This window comes from Tamandua tetradactyla, chromosome 7, assembly GCF_023851605.1.
Source record: "Tamandua tetradactyla isolate mTamTet1 chromosome 7, mTamTet1.pri, whole genome shotgun sequence".
Lineage (NCBI taxonomy): Eukaryota > Metazoa > Chordata > Mammalia > Pilosa > Myrmecophagidae > Tamandua > Tamandua tetradactyla.
The window spans coordinates 56170838-56178689 of record NC_135333.1 but is presented as its reverse complement, the minus strand read 5'-3'; positions in this window follow the sequence as shown (position 1 = coordinate 56178689).

Genomic DNA, 7852 nt, shown 5'->3' with positions numbered 1-7852 from the left:
AAACCCAATCCCCTGTCACCTCAGATTTGAGAATATAAAAAAGATGGCAGCACAATGAGAGTCTGGGAGTTGTTCTAAGCATAGGGATCTCTATCTAATGACAGCTTCAGCCCAGAGTCAGCTCAAATTGATTCTAGGAGAAATTTTAATAATAAGCCCTCTGGTATCATTGCAAGACAGAGGAAAAGACACTCTTGGAGAAATAAAAATTACTATACTTCAAACTTTGTTGTTCTTTCATAAACATCTTTGATGTATAGTAAAAAAAGTATGAGACATGGATAGAAACAGGAGACAATGACTCCATAAACAAGAGAAAATATAATTAATAGAAGCAGACCCACAGATAAATGCTGTTATCAGTATTAGCAGTCAAGGATTTAAAAATAATTGTTATAAATATTTTTAAGAATTTACTGGAAAAGAGGTCTATAGTGAGTGAGAGATCAGATATTCCAGCAGACAAAGAGGAACTCTAAAAAGGGAAAAAACGAAAATTCTAGAACTATTAAAATGCAATGTCTGAAGTAAATTTACTGAATGACATTTAACAGTAGTTTGAATCTTTGAAAGAAAGCATTAGTGAACTTGAAAGAGATTAACTGAGTCAGAGAATGAAAAAATGTTTTCTAAAAAGGCAGTGGAGTGTCAGTGACCTGTGGGATAATATCAAGTGCTCTAACATATGTAATTGGAGTCCTAGAGGAGAGGAGAAAGAATATTATGTAGGAAAAATATTTGAAGAAACAATTGCTAATTTTTCCCGTATTTAGTGAAAAACATCAACCCTCACATCCAAAGAGCTCTAAAAAATAAACATGTAGGGATATCCTAATTAAATTGCTGAAAAACAAAGATAAAGCGGAAACCTTAAAAGCAGCCAGAGGGAAAAGACATGTTACATACAGGGAAACAATAATGCAGACTGGCTTCTCATTAGAAGCAATGCAACCCAAAAGAAGATGAAATGATAACTTTTAAAGTGCTGAAAAAAAAAAAAAACCTGTCAACCCAGAATTCTAAGTTTACTGAACTATCTTTCAGAGACAGCAGTTGAACAAACCAGATATAAAAGAAACAAAGTTGCAAATGTGGCAATCATAATTAGGGTATGACAGCTGTCCAATTCTGAAGGCACAAAAGATGTCTTGCCCCCAGAGTCCCTCGTGGGTTATTAATTCTGGTTCTGTATCCCAACTGATAAGAAGCCATTGTTCTTTCTCTCATGAGCAGTGCCTGTCCAGTGCTGATACATTTTCCTTGATTCTTCTATTTTATTTTCTTTCTTTTTTAATGACAAGTCATCATGGGAAGTAAGAGGAAGTCTGTTCTTGCAACCTGAAAGAGCCAAATGGGTATAATTCCTTGAGATAAGATGGTGTCTCATCTAAGTTATTTGATATATTTTACAAACATTTAATATCAACGCACAGAGAATGTGACACAGGATAAGATCACTGGACTCATCCCAGAGTCATTGACCTCTAGGCAACAGCTTCCTCATGGAAAATGAAGACTAAATATCTTTCAAGTAAAATTATGTAAACTTTAAAAAAATCTCATCAGAGAGAATGCAAATAGAGGATGAAATACCACCCATATGTTTACTTTACAAAAAAGAGAACAAATTGTTGGCTTTCATGGGACAGTCCAAAATTTTGATATAGAACGTAGACAGCGGTCTTGGTAGAAAGTCTACATGTACGCATAAAAAGAGGAACAATAGCAGATTTCTCCCTGCTTTGTGGATGCTAAACCAAAATAATTTTATGAGAGTCTTTTATAAATTACCATAATTACATGAATTTACCCCATAGTGGTTATCATTTAGCTATGATTTTATCTACAGCTTGTATTCAACAAATAGCAGTTTAGCTATTACCAGGAATACTTCTTGTAGGGAAGGTTATCCACCAGCTACTCTGCAGTGGTGGGATGCACCAGTTATCTTTAGGGAAGTAGTTTATTAAATGTGGTTTGCTGAGACTCAGAGCTAGAGTTCTGCAGCTATAAAAGTCAGCACTACTCCATACAGTAAATGTTAGAAAAGCTGAAAAAGAGATCAGACTTCAATTAGATATGAATGAAGCAGATCTGGTGAGGACTAAGATAAATTAGATCAAAGGGTAAAGGATGATATTGACTATTTTTTAAAACTTCAACTTCTACATGAGACCAAAGGGAAAGATGTTTATTAGGTGCAAAATTTATATTCTCTGTGGCACACTGTGTAATTTAACTTGCATGGTCAGTTTATTCGAACAGCATAATTACATGGAACCTTGAATAGGGCACGAGATCTTGCTGGTTTGTACAGGTTGGTGTGATGCCCTGATACATCCCAGAGTAATCTGGGCAGAAGATTAAAAAGCATTTGCAAAGTTCCTTTGAGGGACTGGGGGGAAAGATGGAAATATTAAACTTCCCCATCTGGGGAAGACCTGATATTCTCACAAGCATTGGGGATTACCAGTTTAATAGGCCAAGCCCTAGATGTTGGGGCTTACTGTTATGAAATTTATTCTTGCAACAGAGAAGCTAAGACTATTCATAATTGTACTTAAGAGTCACCCCCAGAGATCCTCTTTTGTTGCTCAGATGTGGCCTCTCTCTCTAAGCCAACTCTGTAAGTGGACTCACTGCCCTCCCCGCTATATGGGACATGACTCCCGGAGATGAGCTTGGCCCTAATATTGTGGGAGTGAGAAAGTCTTCTTGACCAAAAGAGGAAGAAAAATGAAACAAAATAAAGTTTAAGTGGCTGAGAGATTTCAAATAGAGTTGAGAGGTCATTCATAACTATACAGATTTCTGGAGGACCATGTGATTGTGAAAAACTTGTGACTGACACTTCCTTCTTCCAGTATATGGACAGATGAGTAAGAAAATACAGACAAAAAATAAATAAATAATAGAGGGAATAGAGGATATGGGACGTTTCGGGTGTTACTTTTTATTTTATTTTTATTTTCATTCTTATTTTTATTGTTTTAGGATTAATGAAAATTTTCAAAATCCATTGTGATGATGAATGCACGACTGTATGATGATACTATACACTTTGAATGATTTTTATGGCATGTGAATAAAACTCCATAAAAGTGCCTTAAAAATGTAGTTTGGACTTTACCCTCTGCCAAAAGCTCCTCAAGATGGACATTTTCCCTTGCTTCTTAAACCTTCATTTTACTTGGCAGAACTCCTATGTAGCAACTTAATAGGGAGGTAACAGGATTAATAAAATTTGATATTCACAAGCTACCATTACAGTAGGACTTCATTTTACACAAATTCAACAAATAAAGGCCAAGAGAGAGAATTAAAATTTTTAAAAAGTATTCCTATTTAATTTTATTTACTTATTGTGACTAGAGGGTTTGCTTTATTTATTTAAAAAAGTGTGATAGTTATGTCTGTATAAGAAATATTTATTAAATAATGGGCTTTACAATCATGTGAGATTTTCAACTTATGCAAAGGGTCTTGGAATGTATTGGTTGAGGAAAACAAGGTCCTACTGTAGTTCTTAAGTGTACCAAAGATTCTAGTCCAGAATGCTTCTAAACAGCCTGACTTGCTAATGCTTGTTAATGTTGCAAAATCTCCTGAAGGGCATCTTGTTAGTTGTCAGTGACCACTTTAGGTTGTATCTAGAAGGTCTTGGCCATATATAACAGAATCTTTGACTCAAATTGCTTAAACCTAAGGACATTTACCATTCCCCATAACAAGAAGTCCAAAGTCATGGTAGATAGGGACCGGGATCTGCTTTCTTGAGTCGCTCTTCTCTGTGTGTAAGTATTGTCCTTAGGTGGCACCTCTCCTGGTTGCCAGGTGAATAAAGCAATTCCTGACATTACATTCAGACAGCAGAGTCCAGAATAATTTTTGTCACTTGCCCATGCCCAAACTAACACTAGCAAGAAGAACTGAATATATTTAGACAAATTGGAATCTTCCACTTGGAGCTAGGAATGGGCCAGCCTCTCCTAATGCACTGGCTGTGTAAAGGAGAGTATACTTATCAGAAAAATCTGGGCTTTGTTAGGCAGGAGGAAAGGAGAATGTCTGTTAGGCAAATTATGGTATTCTGCCCGAGTTACAAAACCACAAATTTCAGCTTGCTTATTTTCATCACTATTAATTTAGGTTTTTTTGTGGGTTGCTTTCTTAAGTCTGTGAGATGTAGAGAGGCATATCTTCACTGACAATATTTTGGACTCTAATTTTTTCATAACTGATCTTTAAAGACACGTGAACATAAGAAACCAAACATAAATTATCCACATCCCATTGACAGAGCAAATAAATTCATAATCTTCACCACCTCCAATGGTATCCCCACACTTGCATCTAAAATCCATTTTTGTTGTTACTAGAGTTTTTCCTACAAGAAGAGGAGGATAAACAAGTGAGCTGCGTGACATATGGGGTCTCTTGCTCTGCTTAGGTGTGCAGTGCTCAGAGAATTTTGAGAGTCTCTGATTCGGATGGGAACTCCCTGTTAGCTTTTTTCCCACTCTTCACCTTGATGGAGAGAGCAGTCAGCATCTCTCCCTTAAAATCATGCATGCACATCTCAGTCTTAGGGCAATGGAGAACCAGCTTCTCCTTATTTCCTTTTTCCATCACAAATTGGAGAAACAAGATCACTTTATTCAGCCAACCTTCTTGTGCTTTTTTTTTTTTCTACAAAGTAAAAAGATCAAGGTTCAAGGACTAAAAATACAACTGTTCTGGCTGGAGTAATTCCAAGCTAATTACTACTCTCATTGGGTATTAAATGAAAATATTGGTAATTAATCTGTACATTCTACAAAGTTCAAGCCCTCATCACATCTTACTTAGATTACTCCATCTGCATCTTTCTTGATCTGTCTGACCCCCCGCAATTCATCTTGCACACTGTTCCAGAGGGATCTTTCAAAAACACAAATCTGATCATGTCACTTTCCTACCTATAATCCTTAAAATGATTTCTACAAGACAAATGGGCACATGTGCCCGTAAGTGTCCTGGCCTCTGCCTGTCTTTCCAACCTCATCTCTTGCTCCAATTCCACTGTACACTGCAGTCTTACAACACCGTTCTTGCTCTAGCTTAAACATACGTGTGTATCCCAGATTCCAGCCTTTGTTCGCACGGCTCCCTCTGTGTGGCGTATTTCTCAGGGACTGGAGCCTAGCCAAACTTAAAATTTTTTAATGTTTCTCTCCCTCTCTAGGTTCACTCTCTGCCCCCCATATCTGTAACCTAGCTCACTGTTCCCCCCTTCCCCCTCTTGTCGTAAACCGCCTATTTCCATAGCCCACCACAAAACAACAGGCCTTCCTGTTATTCTCTATATTTCCCTATCCCGGAAACATACCCTTCTGTCTAGCAACTGCCGCTAAGCTTGTGTGAGTGGCTGCCTCCTCTTGACGTGTGAGCCCTTAACCCCGCCTCTCCCCCGATTGTACTTAAGCCCAGCGCTCCCTCAGCCCCGGGTCTTCGCGGGGTCGTCGTGCAGCCTGCACCTTGTCCCATGTCCCACCTCTCGGGTTCCCCGGGTGACCCATCCCGGCTGTAACAATAAACGCTTGAACCCACGTTCGGCCTGTGTGAGGACATCATTCGCATGAACGCCGGCAGGGGATAGGCGCCGGCTTCAGCTTACCCAGGTTAATTCCCTGCGAGCTCGCCCCAAACCCACCCAGTGTACCGGTCGCGTGGCCCGGCTGAAGCTATCAGCAGCACCTCTGGAATGGTCTTTCTCCCTTATTCGCTGTTAAATTCCCACTTTTCCTTCAAAGTGCAAGCTATACACCACATTCTGTTTTAAAATTTGCCTTTGCTAGGCAGTGAATTGCCTATCTCCGATTCAGTATTAGTAGTGTTTAGTAGTGTGGGCTTCAAAGCCACACCACCCAGGTTCAAAGTCAGGTTCCACCACTCATTGACTGTATAGTCTTGTCAAGAACCATGCAGGGCTTGAGATGTTACCTGAACTCATGAATTAGCCTGTTACAGCTTCATAGATGCTAACAGAAAACGTGAGTCAAAGGACTCTATTCCTAATGACAAAAGCAGCAGACAGAGCATCGTGTTTCTGTTGGCTCCACTTGCCCGTCCAAGCCCCGCGGTGCTGACAAAGAGCCCATCACGAAGCCCCCTGCACACTTGGGGGAAGCGTGATAGGAGAAGAGCACAGGGCTTGGGGGAATCACTGCTTTTATCATAAGAGAAAGCAAGCCTGTTCTTGGTCTGGAGAAGATATCACCTTTTCCCTCAAAGTTGCTTGCTGAAAACACGACCTTGAGAAACAGCCCAGGTAAGGGGTGATCATGGCCTGTATACTCTCCCAACAACCTGGGGCACGTTACTTAGCCCCATAGAACCTCAGTTTCCTTGTCGCTTACATTTGCCTATTTGTAGTATCTGCACCAAATGGATGCTGTACAGGCTAAATGAGTTAATACTTGTTCAGCTCCCAGCCCAAAAGATCAGTGGGTGTCGTTATCATTATTATTCCTTCAGTCTTCCCCCCTTGGATATTCCACGTATTACATCCCATAAGTATTTGTTGACACATCTTTCTTTCCTACTGATCTCAGAGCTTCTTGAAGCCTGTTCATCTTTGGATGTCAGAGGTAGACAATTATTATATTTATTGAATGAAGAAATCAATGAACAGTCTTCCTAAATATCAAATAGGAAGATAATCTCAGTTGAATCTCCTTTCTATGCTTATGATCAGATTTGATGACTCTGAACTCTTCAGTCCTTTGGCAAAAAAAAAAAAATCATCATTCTCTTTTATATAGTTTCTTTCCTTACAAGATAACATGGGGTAGTGATTGTGCCACCAATATGAGAAGATCCTCCTAATGAAAAAAACCACCTTTTCTCATATGTTTCCATTTCTGTGAAATGGGAATGATCATACAGTGTCTACCTAATAGTGTTGTGGAGAGGATTGCTGAGTTAATGTATATAAAATGCTTAGAGCAACGCTTAGCACATATTAAATCTATATTTGCTATTATCCCCCCATTAGACTCCATATCTTATGCTGCTCATCGAATTATGGGAAATAACTGCTGGAAGTATTTATGTATTTAAGTATTTATCATAAGTATCACTTATGATGCAGAAGAGAAAGGACCGATTTAATTTCCATTGTTATTGCATTAATTCAGAAAACCATGTGTCTTGGGCCAGGGGTCAGGTGGGACCGTTCCACCGACTCCTGTTCAGAGAGTAACCCAGGTCAACCCCCAACAGCCATCCCCATGGCACCCGCCGCACCTGCTGCTGGATGCGGCTCAGTGTGTCCAGTTCTCTAGCTCACACCTGATAAATCTCTCAAGAGTGAATAAATAAAGGAATATATGAATAAATTATTAACTAATTAAAAAGTGCCTGTAACTGTGTAATATGGTCATTGTTTCACATTCCTGGTAGGAAAAGCATAACCAAATTGTTTCGTTTTGTTTTGTTTTGTTTTCTGAAATAACACAGGCCCTAGGTGGATGACTAGACTGTTTTCATTACACCATCAAATGCTTTCAGGTGAGTTTCCTAAAATTATCATCCTTCACCTTGGTGCCTTGACTCCGCAGCCCTTGCTGAAAAGATTCCCTGGCAGTTGGCACCAGGCTAAAAATGCTGCCTTTTAATTGCTATGAGCTATACTGCTCTCTGGAGTATAATAAATAGCCAAAGCCCTTTCACTCTAGACATGTTACAGCGCTTATGGCTTTGTAGGTGAGACAAGATTGACTACAGAGCTGTGCTTTTCTTGGATTCCATAACAGGACTTGTGTTGTTTCTTCCACCCCAGTCTGCTCAGAACTAGGGATTTAACCCACAG